At 44.8% G+C, this 17163-nt stretch overlaps 1 protein-coding gene and 1 long non-coding RNA gene across 2 annotated transcripts in view; one reads left to right on the top strand and one right to left on the bottom strand.

Moving 5' to 3' along the window:
• The window catches only part of nr6a1a (nuclear receptor subfamily 6, group A, member 1a), a 118467-nt gene that overhangs the window by 57899 nt on the left and 43405 nt on the right, over window positions 1-17163 (bottom strand). The gene's annotated exons all lie outside the window — the stretch shown is intronic.
• LOC149982798 (uncharacterized) overlaps window positions 8115-17163 on the top strand; it is a 28203-nt gene continuing 19154 nt past the window's right edge. Inside the window, exon 1 of the long non-coding RNA XR_016496939.1 lies at window positions 8115-8773. This is a non-coding gene — a long non-coding RNA (uncharacterized LOC149982798). The remainder of the gene's footprint in view (window positions 8774-17163) is intronic.

Raw genomic sequence — 17163 nt, forward strand, 5'->3', positions numbered from 1 at the left:
TGGAGGAAGGGAGGTGGCGCAATCCCTGCTGAAAATCTCCAGGAGGTCCTGGTACTCCGTGGGAACAGCTGAGAAATCCAAGGCTTTTCTAAAGACCGCAGGAGGATGTCCTTGGGCAGGCTGCGCCGCCTTAAAACTTCTTGTGACTCTCAAACCCGGGTCCGGGAGCGTGATCATCGCCTGACACTAATTAGCATAACGCAACGGACATAAATCTTCCTAGAAAATCTTCCTATTCTTGAAAATCACAAGTGAAATATATTGGAACACAGCTTAGCCTTTTGTTAATCACCCTGTCATCTCAGATTTTCAAAATATGCTTTGCAGCCAAAGCAAGACAAGCATTTGTGTAAGTTTATCATAGACTAGCATAGCATTATGCCTTGCTAGCAGCAGGCAACCTTGTCACAAAAATCAGAAAAGCAATCAAATTAAATAGTTTACCTTTGATGAACTTCGGATGTTTTTACTCACGAGACTCCCAGGTACATAGCCAAAGTTCATTTTTTCCCAAAATATTATTTTTGTAGGCGTTTGTTCTTCACGTTTGGCTGAGAAATCGCCCGGAAATTGCAGTCACAAAAAGGCGAGAAAAAAATCCAAATTAGCTCCATAATATCTGTGTCTGCCACACTACAGGATTCTTGACGTAGTAAAAGTAGCTTTCAGGACCCTTCTGTCCCGGAGAATCAAACACTTTTCTCACCTCCGACACGAAATCCCCCAGACGAAGGCAAATGGCAGATTGTTGCTCCCAAACGGCCGTAGCCCAGGTGAGCACCCTTCCAGACATCAGCATTATGAGATACGCTATCTTCAAAACGAAGAGGGCTGCAGCTCAAAAATGAGGGAGCACTAGGAGTGAAACACCCGGCAGGTTCCAGGATCCCCAGCATAGAGCTCCGGAGGTGGTAAGCGGGGTTCTCGGGAATCCGGTGTAGGCTGGACAAGATCACCACTGGTAGGGTGATTACTGAGAGCCCTGGAGGTTTCCGTTCTGACATTTTCCCTGATAGATAGTCCCCGGAATTGCTCTAGTAATAATTTTAAACCCTGGTCATGGCGTTCTGACAAAATATCCTTCCATAAGGTTCTAAAGTAGCTCCTTGTGTCTTACAATGCTGGCTCCTTGCAGGCAGACAGCGTTGCAGACCTGGTCCGAGTCTGCTGGGTCAGTCATGGTCAGTTTGTACTATAACGACGCTGGATGAGACCCAGTTGCAGTCACAGGAGGCAGATGGTTTGAGTCTCTGATATTCATTAATAGACAAGGGGCAGGCAAGAGGCAGGTCGAGGACAGGCAGAAGTTCGTAAACAGGGTCAGTCAGATAGGTACAGCACGGCAGGCAGGCAAGAGGTCAGGGCAGGCAGAATGGTATGGCAGGCGTGCTCAGGGTCAGGGCAGGCAGCAATTTTATTTTTATTTATCCATTATTTTACCAGGTAAGTTGACTGAGAACACGTTCTCATTTGCAGCAACACCCTGGGGAATAGTTACAGGGGAGAGGAGGGGGATGAATGAACCAATTGTAAACTGGGGATTATTAGGTGACCGTGATGGTTTGAGGGCCAGATTTGGAATTTAGCCAGGACACTGGGGTTAACACCCCTACTCTTACGATAAGTGTCATGGGATCTTTAATGACCTCAGAGAGTCAGGAGACCGATTTAACGTCCCATCCGAAAGACGGCACCCTACACAGGGCAGTGTCCCCAATCACTGCCCGGGGACATTTTGTTAGACCAGAGGAAAGAGTGCCTCCTACTGGCCCTCCAACACCACTTCCAGCAGCATCTGGTCTCCCATCCAGCAAGCAGTTGTATGCAGGGTGGTATGCTGCTGACAATGGTCAGAACCGGGAGGACTAGAAAACAGGAACTACAGTATGGAAAAACACTCTGGTAGGCTTGACGAGACAAGACGATATATATGTATAAATGTATAAATACACAGGGGATAATGGGGACAAATGGAAGAAACCTGGTGGGGGGTGGAGACAAGCACAAGGCAAGCAAAGATCAGGTGGAGACAAGCACAGATCAGGGTGTGACTGTTGATGTTAATTAACAGTCAATTATTGTGAGACCAGTAGTTATTTGCTTGACAAAATTGAATCACCATTGCCCTAGGCCAGAGTAAGGCAGGTACAGGGCCAGAGTATTTAGATTTTTGATTTTAAGACAGATTTTTTAAATGTATTTTAAGGCAGGTATGGTGCCAGAGTAAGGCAGCTATTGGTACCAGAGTAAGGCAGGGGCTGGGTGAGGGAGTGAGTGAGTGAGTGAGTACATGTTCTTGGGCAGGCCGAGCGTGTTCAGACACCTCTGTGAGGTCTGCAGTGTTTGGTCTGGCGCTGCTCTGTTGCACAGTGTTTGGTCAGGCTCCCCTCGGGCCCTGGGGACGTCAAGTCACCCTGACCCCTCTCGAAGTGTCCTGGAGGGTGGGGGGAGGTCCTCTCCCTGTGCCCCGGTTCACGCCACTTTGAGTGAACCCACCAGGCCAGGACTCATGGAGCAACCCTATCCTGACACCCAACCCCAGCCACTCATAAGAAGCCAAGAGCACAAAGTGAAGTTCAAAGAGGACACACACCAACACAGCAGATCAAATGGTTGCACCACCACGACATCCAGCCCCACAATTTGAGCACGGGCTCATTTTTAACCTCATCAGTCCCAAGGACCCCATCAAAAATCTGTGTTTTTTCACTGCATCACAATTAAATGTTTTACCATTTTCTTTCCAGGACATCCAGAGCTAAACTAAAACACAAAGCAATTTGACATAAACAGAGGCATTCATGAGTTTTATTGACAAATGTCAATACAAGAATAGGGTCCGCCAAGCAAAATGCATTTAGAAGAAGGCTGCAAGTACAGAAATTGTTTGCTCAGTGGAAAATGAATATCCAACTAGTCAGTGACAACTGAGTGGAGTTTGTGACAGCAACTATGTGAGCTTATTACAGTATTATAGACACTATGATTTCCTATGATCTTCTATGTAGAAGATCCCCTTACCTTCTAACGACTGTTGTGTGGCTTGTCAGTGTCATATAACAAAACAGATTACATGTGAGTGTACGTAAGTCTCCGCATTTCATAGTGGGGTCATAATAGTTAGTAGCTTTGGACATTACAGACGTTTCTGTGAGACTAAACGTTTTTGGGATGCGTCCTTGTCACAAACACTGCTCTAGCTCAGACCCTGTTAATCACACAGGCTAATGGTTGGTATCAGCGGATGCAGAAGAAATAGACGAACTAGAGTCTGTGGCTCAAACACACAATGTTTAAGAGGGCACTAAATTATACTGACGTGATTGTGGGACTCAACACTCTGAAGGTCCGTCACTGCCCTAACATCAACATCCCCGAGACAAGTCTTCTCCTTCAATTCTCATTCCAAGAGAGGGCTAGTGACTATTACTAAATTGACTGAAACAGTTACCAAACAAGTGAGAGATAAGACAAAGTAGTTAGATATTGGGAAAATAGTGGAACTATTCAATCCAACACTGAAAACACCAACATTTATTTCACCACTGTGGCGAAAGAGTAAATTGCTGATTACTGTGTGAGAGAGAAGAGTAAAAGGGATTTATGAAAAAGTACAGATTATGGACTGTGACTTTTCTATGTTATATTTGGACATGGATTCCTATAACTCTGTGCTCATTATTATGTTGGGCTCTTCAGATTTACAATGACACACAAATAAATGACACTTCCTGGAAATGAGGGAAAGTTTTCATCTAAAAGAGGTGGAGAGGTTCATATTATTTCTCACATGAAGGTTTTTAATGCCACTGCAATGATAAGAGATGCCCCTTATCAGTGCCCCCTCAAACACTTGATGGAATTTGAATGGAAAATGTACTTCAAAGGCCAGAAGCATCTAATCTCCTCCACTCTCTTGCGACTCTGCACATTCCCTAGGATAATAAGATTCTGCCTTTCTGACATTCTTAGGGATCTCAACCAAGGATGAGAATTTCATCTCTCTCTCTCTCTCTCTCTCTCTCTCTCTCTCTCTCTCTCTCTCTCTCTCTCATTAGGTTGTTGTACTGCATTGTGAGAGAATCTCTGCAACAGCCCTACTGCATATCTGTGGAACCCATCCCACTCTTATGTAAAATCCCTATTACTGACATCCCAGTGACCTAGTTTCCCCGTGGCCCAGAAAGAGCAAGGATGACACTCTGAGATCTGCTGTGGTCACAAAATCCTGCTGGAACCATCCATTCAGATGGCCAATGAATACACAGAGGACCAGTCCACTATCTGAATCAACAGAGATGTACTGCACCTTTCCCTGAAACACACAACTCAATGTGACGCAACACTAACCCATATCCTCATAGCCACACCCACTCACAAAGGCTTTGATGCATTAACCTGAGTGTAGGGGGCAGTATTTTGATGTTTGGATGAAAAATGTACCCAAATTAAACTGCCTATTTCTCAGGCCCAGAAGCTAGAATATGCATGTAATTGTCATATTAGGATAGAAAAGACTCTAAAGTTTCCAAAACTGTCAAAATATTGTTTGTGAGTATAACGGAACTGATATTGCAGGAAAATCCAACTAGGAAGTGCCTCTTATTTTGAAAGCTCCCTGTTCCATTGCATGCCTTCCCTCCATTTAAAGGGATATCAACCAGATTCCTTTCCCTATGGCTTCCACATGGTGTGAACAGTATTTAGACATAGTTTCAGCATTTTATTCTGAAAAATTAGCGAGAACGATCACATCGCGTCAGTGGATGGCTGGGTGCCAGCAGAGTTTTGCATGCGCCAACAGCTTGGAGCAGACATTTTCTCTCTCTCTCCTATTGAAAAGGCTACCGTCTGGTTGAAATATTGTTGATCATTTATTGTAAAAACAACCTGATGATTGATTATTAAAAACGTTTTACATGTTTCTACGAACTTTACGGATACTATTTGGAATTTTCGTCTGCCCCGTCGTGACCACTCGAGCCTGTGGATTACTGAACATAACGCGCCAACCAAATACAGGTATTTTGGATATAAAAATTATCTTTATGGAACAAAAGGTACATTTATTGTGTAACTGGGAGTCTCGTGAGTGCAAACATCCGAAGATCATCAAAGGTAAGCGATTCATTTTATTGCTTTTCTGACTTTTGTGAGCAATCTACTTTGCTGGTAGCTATTTATAATGTTTTGTCTGCTGAGAGAGATGTCCTTACCTAAACGCTTGGTTTGCTTTAGCTGTAAAGCTTTTTTGAAATCTGACATGCCAGGTGGATTAACAACAAGCTAAGCTGTGTTTTGCTATAATGCACTTGTGATTTCATGAAAATTAAATATTTTTAGTAATTTAATTTGAATTTGGCGCTCTGCAATTCAGCGGATGTTGACGAAAACGATCCTGCTAACAGGATTGGTGCGCCAAGAAGTTAAAGAGAACTGAGCATCGCCATAAAACATTACATTTTTTTTTTCTTAAGTAACCTTTATTTAACTAGGCGAGTCAGTTAAGAACAAATTCTTATTTACAATGACGGCCTACACCGTGTGTATGTGTGTGTGTGTGTGTGTGTGTGTGTGTGTGTGTGTGTGTGTGTGTGTGTGTGTGTGTGTGTGTGTGTGTGTGCGTGTGTGTGTGCTTGCGTGCACGTGTGCATGTGTGTGCATACTATAGGTTCAATGTAGGATGGCGTGGGGCAGTAAGCAGCTAGGGCCAAGCAGCGCAGAGAGCCCCTCCAGGTTAAGCTCTGTGTTTAGTCTGACAAAGGGCAGGTTGAGGACAGGCCTGTCATCAGAGGCAGAGCTGCAGGACGTGCTCCCCCTCCCCCCTCCTCCCCATTGGCCCCCACACCTCAGCTCTGTACCAGAGGTTATCTGAACATGTGGAGGTCATATGTAACGGATGTGAAATGGCTAGCTAGTTAGCGGTGCGCGCTAGTGGCGTTTCAATCGGTGACGTCACTTGCTCTGAGACCTTGAAGTACTGGTTCCCCTTGCTCTGTGGAGTGATGGGTAACGATGCTTCGAGGGTGACTGTTGTCTGTGTGCAGAGGGTCCCTGGTTCGCGCCCGGGTAGGGGCGAGGGGACGGTTTGAAGTTATACTGTTACATTGGTGCCGTGACCCGGATCACTGGTTGCTGTGGAAAAGGAGGAGGTCAAAAGGGGGGTGAGTGTAACGGATGTGAAATGGCTAGCTAGTTAGCGGTGCGAGCTAGTGGCGTTTCAATCGGTGACGTCACTTGCTCTGAGACCTTGAAGTACTGGTTCCCCTTGCTCTGTGGAGTGATGGGTAACGATGCTTCGAGGGTGACTGTTGTCTGTGTGCAGAGGGTCCCTGGTTCGCGCCCGGGTAGGGGCGAGGGGACGGTTTGAAGTTATACTGTTACATTGGTGCCGTGACCCGGATCACTGGTTGCTGTGGAAAAGGAGGAGGTCAAAAGGGGGGTGAGTGTAACGGATGTGAAATGGCTAGCTAGTTAGCGGTGCGAGCTAGTGGCGTTTAAATCGGTGACGTCACTTGCTCTGAGACCTTGAAGTAGTGGTTCCCCTTGCTCTGCAAGGGCCGCGCCTTTCGTGGTGCGATGGGTAACGATGCTTCGAGGGTGACTGTTGTCTGTGTGCAGAGGGTCCCTGGTTCACGCCCTGGTAGGGGTGAGGGGTCGGTTTAAAGTTATACTGTTACACATACACTATCTCATTAAAGGAACATAAAAACAGATGAACAGTGTAGGAAGCAAACAACAGAGGTGTAGTCATATCAATGTAGAGGACATGTTGATGTGGATAACATAAAGAACACTGATGCTCATAAAGAACACTGACGCTCACCAATGTGCTGAACTAGCTTTCATTTCCATTGGGATGTAGTGCTGTCTCAGAAGTCAGGCAGGTGCCTTACAGACAAACACACACACTCACGCCCACACACACACACACACACACACACACACACACACACACACACACACAGCCATTGGTTCCCAAACTCTCCTCTGATCTGACTATCTGTGAAAAATTAGAAGCCATTTTCTGCCATTACCATATCCATGAATCCTTTAGCTTAGCTACCTACACAGTATACACTTCAAATGACATGAAATACTGTACAATCCCTACGGTCAGGTATTCTATCCAATCTTCTCTTATGCGCACATTCTCATTTAGACATCTCTACTTTAATATCACTATCATCTAATTTGGCGTGGATACGTGCAGACAGTATTTTCTCAAACCAAAACAAAAAGCTTGTGTCCCAGTGTGGCGCAGTGCGTGGAGCAGAGTGATGTTATCGAGGTCACTCTGATCTAATCAGGTGTGAATGAAAGCTCTTGGCAGCGCCCCCAGGCCCAGCCTGTCGTCATCACTGGGAAGGGGGAGAGAGAGGGGAGATGGGGAAAGAGAGGAGAGAGGGGGAGAGAGGAGAGAGAAGAGAGGAGAGAGGTAGAGAGAGAGGAGAGAGGGGGTGGAGTGTGGGGCTGCATCACAGGGAGATATATAGATGTCAGGCTCTGTGGGACACTGGGGGTTTAGCCAGCCTCTACTCTGTGTGACTGGGTGGTGGATGGCAGGGATAGAAACCGCCATCCATATCAGATCAGAATTTGGCATTTGTATGTACCATCAATGATGCAAAAGATATTGTATAATTTTTTTAAATTCTAACAGTTGGGTAAGACATTATGGCTGATATTCATCGTTGTATACTTCTAAGTGTGTCATAACAAAAAATAAGACACACTTCCAATGATAAAACTCCAAACTGGTGAGAAGATTCCTTCGATTCACAAATACTAAACATTACACCTTCTCTGTATAGGCTGTACTGTATAGGCTGCACTGGCTGGCAGAGGAGCAGAAGTCTCAGGAGGTATTTTCGCAGCCAGTCTGTTACCCAAACACAGGCCCCGCCCACACCAGCAGCCATTCAATAGAGAGGGGCTCTACTTTCAATGGTCTGAACACTGACCAATCACTGAGCCCTAGCCTCTGGCTCTCAAAGGCTCAGCCAATAACTGATCTTCCTCTTCCACACATGACAAAATTTGCTCCTGTCCATCAACTGGTTCATATATATAGTTCATGCAAGAAAATGTGGAGCAGTTCAATAACTTGCGTAGTCAAGCTCCAGTGTGTATGTGTATGTGTGTGTTTGTATGCGTCTGTGTGCGTCTGTGTGTGTGAGAGAGGGAGAGAAACAGAGTGAGAGAGAATGGAGGGAGAAAGAGGGAGGAGAGACAAAGAGTTAGAGTGTGTGTGGAAGAGAGAGAGAAAGAGAGAGAGAGAGAGAGAGAGAGAGAGAGAGAGAGAGAGAGAGAGAGATAGAGAGAGAGAGAGAGAGAGATTGGGGGATTTGTAAGGCATTTATATTTGCTAACTACTGGCTGGAACAGGTAGAAGATCAGATAGACAGCATTTGTTAGCTTGTGTGAATGTGTTTTAGCATATGTGTTTGTGTGTGTGGGACAGAGACAGAGAGAGAGAGAGAGAGAGAGAGAGAGAGAGAAAGAGAGAGAGAGAAAGAGAGAGAGTGGGATCGAGGGAGGGATGAAGAGAGGGAGGGAGGAGAACCCGTTCCCCTTAGTTCCACACTAATCTCATTCCTAGCAATAGCCTGGGGACGAGGTTAGTTCCACACTAACACTTCAATGTGTGCACTTGAGGGAAGTTATGGAAGCTTTTCTTTCTTTCTTATCCCCCACCTAAACACTCTTCAACATTCTGCAATAACATTGACAAGATGAGAAGAGAACTGAATAACTTTCCACTATTATTTAGGTGAGTATCCTTTATGTCTCTAACCCTTCCTCTCCCCCCAGTGTCTATTCATTTACAATCTGTGTTTTGTAACAGTTCACCTCTGGCCAACTGTGCCAGTCTCTCTCCTCTGCATGATTTCTGCATGGCTCTGAATATAGAACACATTCTATACAAATTATTTCTGAATGAATGTTTTCCTGTATTTGTTCACTGATGGTTTAGTTGAGTGTACTGATGTTGCAATTAATGACCCTATTTTCCACATACCTATTAGTAAAATGACTGTTTATAAAGAAGATGATAGTATAAATGTTATATTGTCTTTATTTGTGGGGTTATTATGACGTGTGTATAGGCATGTGAGAGTATACGTGCTAGGTACAATTTGTCTTAAAGAGAGCATGTGTGACCTGAACAGAGAGTCTGTGTGTCAGACACTTTTTAAAAGGATGAATGTGTGAAAGAAACAGAGGGATTGTGTACAGTAGACAAAGTATGTGTGAGTGTGTGTTTAATTTTTTTTTTTCTCAAGTAACCTTTATTTAACTAGGTGAGTCAGTTAAGAACAAATTCTTATTTACAATGATGGCCTACACCGTGCGTGTGTGTGTGTGTGTGTGTGTGTGACTGAGTGCATGTTTCCCTGTTTGTGTTTCATAATGCTGGTTCCTGGGAATGTTGGCTGCGCCCAGTAGCAGTAGCAGGAGTAGTTGTTGTTTGACTGTGAGGAACTGAGCCAGACAGTGGACAAAAGCGTCCAGCCACATCCAGACAGAGACAGCCAGGGCAGGTCAGCCATTAGAACAGTGGCTGGGGACAGGATAGGTCAACCAGCTGCTGCTCAATGTGCTGAAGGAGGGGACGCTTGGCCCGGGGTTAGAGTGGACCGGACGTCGTGGGAATAGCGGCTTCTTAAAGAGCAAACCACTTCTCTCTCTCCGGTCCCCAATCTCTGACTCAAACCATGCAGCGTAGTAAAACATATTGTAAGAAGATGTATAAACAGCAGTGAAAGAGGAAGAGAGAGAAGAGTGTATTTATGAGAGACTTGTGTATTTTTTTCCGTCGGTGTGTGTGTGTGTGTGTGTGGGGGGGGGGGGGGGGGGGTTGGAATGTATTGAGTGACAGGAAATACAGCCGGTTGCTAGCTATCTTTTTTGTCGTGTCTGCTTTTGTCCAAAGCCCTTAATCCACTACAAAAGCTGTCTGAGAGAGGGACTAATAACACCAAAAACATTTCCCAAATCACATGAACAAACCGGCACGGTGACTCAGAGAAAAACATACCTTACAGAGGCTTACGACAACAACAACAAAACACCACAACAAGTATTAAAAAAACATTTACAATAATATCTGGACACTGCACTGACGACACTAGAAAAGCAGCTTTAAAAACAGCTTTAAAAACAAATGTTATAGCTGCACAGCTGTGGACTAAAGACAGGCAGCTTTTGACTCCATAGGCATTGTTAAAAACAGCTCTGAAGTTGGAGAATGTCAACAGAAAAACAGCATTTGATGTGCATGTGTGTACCACATCCCCAGGATATAGACTCTCTGATTCAGACAGACGTGCTGAAAGGCCCAGTACAAGTAGTCCTTAGAGATGCCTTGACATGTAGAGTCTTGTTACTCTGAGTCACATGTCACTTGTTGATCTTTGAGTATTGGAAACTGAGATATGAGTGCATGCTTGGGGTGTCTGGGTGTAGTATGGACTACCCTGTACAGGAACTAGACTTTGCTCTGAGGCTGGAGCTTAAGCCCGTAGCTCCAGATCCCTCTCGGGCCCCTTTACCTGGATTTGAATAGAAACCAGACAGTGATTCCCCCCTCTCTGTCACCACTCCCGCGCTGGACAATGAGGATTTGTTAGCGCTCAGCCGCGAATCATGCTGAAACAAAGCACATAGCCACGCAGGCCAGCATAGCACAGAGCAGAGCAGAGTGGGGCGGGCAGGCAGGGAGCCAGCAGGGGTGCCAGAGGGTTTGCGGGGGTGGGATTAGCAAACGAGGGCTCAGGCTAGGGGGATGGGGGATGAAATGGACAGGAAATTACTGGCTTTGATGAAGCAGTGGCAGATTCGCGCTCCCTAAAATGGGACACAGAGGCTCCTCCAGGGCCTTTCCACAGCTGTAAAAACCTGTCTGAGCAGAAAATGTCCCCACACCTCTGTCACCTCGTTCTGGTCATGATGGGGCTGTTAAGATTTTACACAGGGGCTGTACAAATACTCACAAAAGTCTCCTATTTAGTATCTCTCTCTCTCACTCTCTCTCTCTCTCTCTCTCTCTCTCACACTCACTCACTCACAATCTCCGTCCCTGATCACACTGTTGGAATCAGGTTAGTCTAGATGACCCATTTTCACTTGACATCAGCACCCTGCATAGATATCTTACTGTAGGAAAAACGCAGACTTCACTGTTCAAATTTAGAAATTGTGCATGAACATTTTAAAACCCATAAGACCGTGGAGAATGTTCCCAACCAGTGCTCTTCTTACATCAAAGTAAAAGGGGCCCAGATGATGAGATAACTCTGAAGTGTGAAATCTGGATTTGGCATGCTTACAGTGGATAGTAATTTGTCATGTTAAGTGTAACCGAAATGGGCTTTTCAGTTTCCTGAAAGGAACTTTGTGTGGATAAGAAGGGTTTCTTGTCATCGCTCTGTGCTAGTGCGGAGATCACGAAAGGAAAAGGGAGGATGCTCAACTTCCTATTCTTCTCCTACAGGGTTCCAGTCTGTCTACCTAGTCTAAAATCCATGTTTTAATTATTATTAGGCTGTTTTACAAGGGATGGATGTGGTCTGGATTTCCTTTGAAGATGAATCATTCTGTTTTTGCACTGAGAATTTCTCATCATTGCATTATCAGGAAACTGATAATTAAATAATGTAAATGTTGTATATCACAAACTGAGGCTCCATCCTGCAGCCTCCTTCCTCCTCCGCTATGCTGAAGCAGGGAGCAGAGAGCGTAATGTGTGTTTGTGTGCTCAGTGAATATCGAGATGGATTAGAAGTCCCGTCTGGCTGTGTTAGAGCTGACCAGACAGGGGTAGCAGATACAGGCCGCAGGCTGGTCATCTGCCTCTCAGACCCACATTGCTCTGATGTGCACGTCTCTTCCCATTACAATCAGACGCCACATTACATCAGCTGAGAGGCCAGAGAGCTGCTATCTGCATACAATACATACCCTCTCCACAGGCTCTTCTCCAAATAACCGAGCACTGTCACACCATCACCATCACCATCCTCCTGGCATCCATCGCCTGATTCAAGGTAATACTATTCAACTATCACCCTAAATAACACTCACTGAGGTCAAGTCCCTATATCAAACCATAACTCTTCTATTTCTGGTGTACTGAGAAGCTATAACATGTATTCCCGAGCCTTCTATCAGTTTGCAGGCCGTCAATCAGGGCCGGGATATCATTGGCTATGGAGGGAAAAGCAGGCTCAGCAACAGACAAGGGCTGTGGGGAAAGCTCTATAATCAGCGTGGCTTAGCAGATGATAAATCATGTGTTCACAGAAGTATACTGTCAGTGCTCTGAGGGAGAGAGAGACAGAGAGAGAAAGGGGTGGGAGGGACAGAGGCAGGGAGATAGAGAAATAAAGAGAGAGGAAGAGAGAGAGAGAGAGAGATAGAGGGGGAGAGGGAGAGGGAGAGGGGGAGAGAGGGAGGGAGAGAGCGAGAGAAAGAGAGAGAGATAGAGAGATAGAGGGGGAGAGAGGGAGAGAGAGTGGGGGGGAGCTTGAGAGAGAGGGGGAGAGAGTGGGGGGGAGCGTGAGAGAGAGAGAGGGGGGAGAGAGGGAGAATGAAAGGTTGAAAGGGAGAGGCTGGAGAGAAGGATAGAAAAAGTGGAAGAGAAAGAAACATTACCGATGTTTTTACTGTAATTTAAAATGGAAAAATACAATAATGCTGGCTACCACGTCAGCAAGAAGGAGAGAGAGAAAGGGGAGAGAGAAAGAGGAGAGTAAAATTCAAAGCTCTGCCAACACTCCAGTTAATACAATCTTCTGCCTGTCAGATTACCTACTTTAATCCAGAAAGGTTAAACGCCTCTTAGAAATCTGAAAGGAGACATGAATTCAGCTGAGATTTCCTCATGCAGGGAGAGAGGAGGAAAGTGCCTGAAAGAGAGGTTAAGACTCTATGCAACTAACTAACTCTCTGGATCGATGCTCTTAACTCTGCTCCCCTGACTGGTTACACCTCAACAGATGTACTATATAAACCAAAAGGAAGTCCATGCATTTATCTAATGCCTGGCATGGAGCTTTATTAACAGCACAGGACATCAGAGCTGTAATGTGCTTCTTTAGTTCAATCAAATCAGCGATATTATGAGCGACATTGATTGAGCCTTGGCTTGCCAATTGGCTTGCCAATACCTGACTATGCCCAAACTCAACTATGCATACATAGTTGTGACACAGAGACAGACTACTGAGGAATATAAATGCTTAGTTCCTTACACTGATTGATGGGGTACAGTTTTACACAGGACGATGTGGCAGTTTCTACTCCTGTCTGCTAGAGGAAGCTCAGACGATATGACGCCAATGGGTCAAAGAAGTGGCCCACACATGAACTACTGATGTGCAGAGAAGACAAAAGGGTTCCTGGTAACGTCCACATTCATCGTTGTCATCCCTGGGTGGCAGGTAGCCTAGCGGTGAAGAGTGTTGGGGCTGTAACTGAAAGGTCGCTAGTTCAAATCCCTGAGCCTGCAAGGAGGGAGAATCTGCCTGGGCAAAGCAGTTAACCCAAAACAACAACTGCTCCCGGGTGTGGTTTATGTTGAATAAGACATCCCCCTTTACCTCTCTAATTCAAAATGTGGAAGACACATTTTGGTTGAATGCATTCAGTTGTGCAAATGACTAGGTAATGTCTTATGTGGAATAACCAAGTCCATTCTACTGAGAAGGAGGGATAGACTTGGCGTGCCAATACCTGCCATAAGGCAACTCAGCTCCAGGACAAAAGAAAAGTCTATCTATATTCAGGTCATTCCCATGCTGGCTCACTGCACTGGCTCCCAGTGATAACAGAAACATGAAATCAGAGATCCCACCCCTCCCTGCTTTTTTAAATCTCACTGTGTGAGACATCCCCTCCATTGAGCCACCAGCGAGGGGTGGAGTGGCAGGTGGGAGAAGACGAGAGTAGAGGTGGAGGGGAAGGAGAGATGGCGGGCGGCTGCATGCTTTATTTATTGTGATTCAGATTGCAGTGAGTGCAAACAGTCAGCAGAGGAGAAACTAATCCTCTGGGCTTGGAGATGATGCCATGACTGCACTGCGTCTACGCGGCATCTTAAACATGAATTATGCGCTGTAAACAAGTGTTGTGTAACCTTTTGTTTGAGTCAGCCTTGAGTGGAAAAGTAGTATGAAAATGTATGCACTCACTACTGTAAGTCATTTCTCAATAAGAGCGTCTGCTAAATGACTCAAATGTTAATCTAGGAAACATTTTTCTGTGTCCAGAGAAATATGTCTGCTATGCATTCTTTAACGACTTAACTAACACATCTTCAAATAAACTGTACTATAGCTCTGATAACAATATATCATAGGACCACTGTTGTGGATATTGGTCTGAGCTCTATGACAAAGCCAGTGTTTAGGGGGCCAGTGGACCTGACCAATGAAAAGAGGCTCCTTGAGACAGACGTGACAGCAGACACCAGATAAATGTCACGGCTAACTCCACTAGACACTAGCAAAGGGCTGCATCCTTTTATGTTAGTAATCTTCAGAACTGCTCAGAGAAAGAGATTCAAATACATATTCATCAGCTTAACCACTCCTGATTAACACGAGCCAGTGCTGCTTCACATCTGAAAGTGGACGGTGACATATTCTGAACTCTACTCAGTTCATCACTTTAACAGAGCCAGTCTGAGGTGACAGGACCTATCCCAAGAAAGAGAGAGAGAGAGAGAGAGAGAATGTCCGACCCCAACACATTGACAACTGCTTTTACAAAACAGAGCATTCCCGTCTGTGAGAAGGTAGAATGATTGCTAGCTGCAGTGGGTGTGTGAGAAGAGAGATATTGAAACTTAAAAGAAACAGCCCAGTCTACGGACTGAGAGAAGTAATCTAGTCCCATTTTCTAAAACTGACACACTCTCTTTGTAAAGAGTTATTTGTCTCCTTACACTACTAGCTAAGCTCTTCCCTTTGTGTGAAGGAAGAGGTTAACTGCGACAGCGTGGAGGGTTAGATAGAGCCGCCTGAGAGCGTTGAGGGTTAACTCTAAGTGCTTTTTGGCATTAAAGATGAAAGAAATGGCTATGGCTGGCGCGCTGAGCATTGGAAATGAAACACCCGGAGCATTGGCAGCGTCAGCGGTGGCACGTGGAGGGTTCTGAAGGCTTGGCATGGCGGACTGGGGCTTGGCGCTCTGCCTGGCAGAGATCTCCGAGTAGTAGTTCCTCAGCGTTGGGGGTGGTCCTTCCTTCCACCTGAGCCTCAAGAGTATCACACCAGATCATATAATACTACACCCAGTTGCTACAACTGTACAGCTAGCTAACCACTAGCTACTCCACTACGAAACTGTAACAGACATCAACTATCACTACACCATAGCGGGACACTTAACATGATACTGCCCCACTGCACCACTAAATCGAATTAAAAATACTCAATTTAGAAGAGGGATGTCCATTTCTATAAGTTAATAACTTGTTAAATCTGACTAAAGAGCACATATTCTGACTGGCATGGCAATTAAGGCATATTTGTTGGATTTGATTAGAGTTTTCTAACAAAATTCAGACCACTCCATAAAGTGATTAAATGTGTCTTTAAGAAGATATACAATTAAATGACAGTGTCCAAGGTCATTGTGTAATGCTGACAGACAGTCAGAGACGTAGTGGAGTGTGTACGTCAGAGCATGTCGCAGGCCGATAGAGACTCAGGAGAGGATTTGTGATCTGGCATGTTAAAAGTGTCAGATTAAAGGGATTTATCTATATCCCCAGAGTCAGATGAAATTGTGGATAATAAATTTTTATGCTAGTAGATACCCATAGGCTTCCAGTCAAAGCGCTAACGCTAGTTAGCATTGGCTCTAACTACCTCAAACTTCCTTCATACTGTACAGAGACATAAACATGGTATCCACAAGCTCAACTGACTCTGGGGAAGTAGATAAAATCCTGAATTATCCCTTTAAAAGTGGGTACAGTATGTGACAAAATGCTCTCACACATTCCCACCGTCAAATATATGTGTTTAAATGCAGTCTCCTCATGTCTACTGTAGATTGTATTAGATCAAATGTTAATAAGACACAGATTGCCAGGCCTTGTTTCTTAGTGTCAGATAGGTAGAATCCAGGATCCTGTTTATGGATTTGAGCACCATGACGTCAGCCAGTCAGACAGTACACAGTGTGCCATTCTCATTGTCTGACCTCTGGAATGTGCTGGCAGTGCAGGGTTCACGTTGGTTCAGTGAGTGTTACAGTTAAATCCAGTTCACTCTGTGGCCTCCTAGTTCACTGTTATAAACTCACTCAAACAGTCCAGAACGCTCAGTTCCAATTTCCCAACTTGACACTTATGCAAAGTGCAGTGAAAAAAACAGATTGTTTCAGTGATAGCAGCCTGGGTTGTCTTAGACAGAAGTGGTGCATAATCCAACCTATTTATAAGTAAATATGTGCGGATTGTGGGATTGCCCATGTATTCTGTGTGCAAACAGAACAGGTCAGTCAAACGAAACGAGAGGAAAGAGATATTCCTAAATGAAAAGCCCCTGTGTGTCTGGGGCAGACAGCCAAAGTGTACAAGTGCATAGGAAAGTAGGGAACCACAGCCAACCCAAAACCAGGATAATCTCTGACCAGGCTGAAAATCAATCACTGCTTACTTTGAAACTCAAGATCCTCTTTACAAAATGAGGATGAGAGAAAAATGCTTTTCCAACCATTTTTGGTTAATCATCCAAATTACTACAGAAAATAACTTGCATGGGACATATGAAATTAGATTGAATGTGAGAAACATGACAACAGAATACTGTAGTGATAGTGGTGTCTCAGTGAACTGTGTCCGAATGCTACATATTAATAGTCTATTAATTCCACCAACTGAGCACTTCATTCTTTCTGCACAATATGGATGATGGTGGGTCTCTTACAGCAGCCTGAAGGTGTAGAGACAACGCTACTGTATCAAACTCAGAGGTCTGGTGAACCAATCAATTATATCAGTCATGTTTCATAGAACGAACAGAGACAGAAAGCCTGTAATCCAGTACTCTATACCAAAACACATTCTAAAGCCAAAAATATCCCTCTAATTAGTTGCATAATGTTCCATCATTTTTTAACCAGGCTTTGTATTCGACCACCCAACCA

This window comes from Oncorhynchus mykiss, chromosome 6 (genome assembly GCF_057628025.1).
Source record: "Oncorhynchus mykiss isolate SJ-2025 chromosome 6, ASM5762802v1, whole genome shotgun sequence".
Lineage (NCBI taxonomy): Eukaryota > Metazoa > Chordata > Actinopteri > Salmoniformes > Salmonidae > Oncorhynchus > Oncorhynchus mykiss.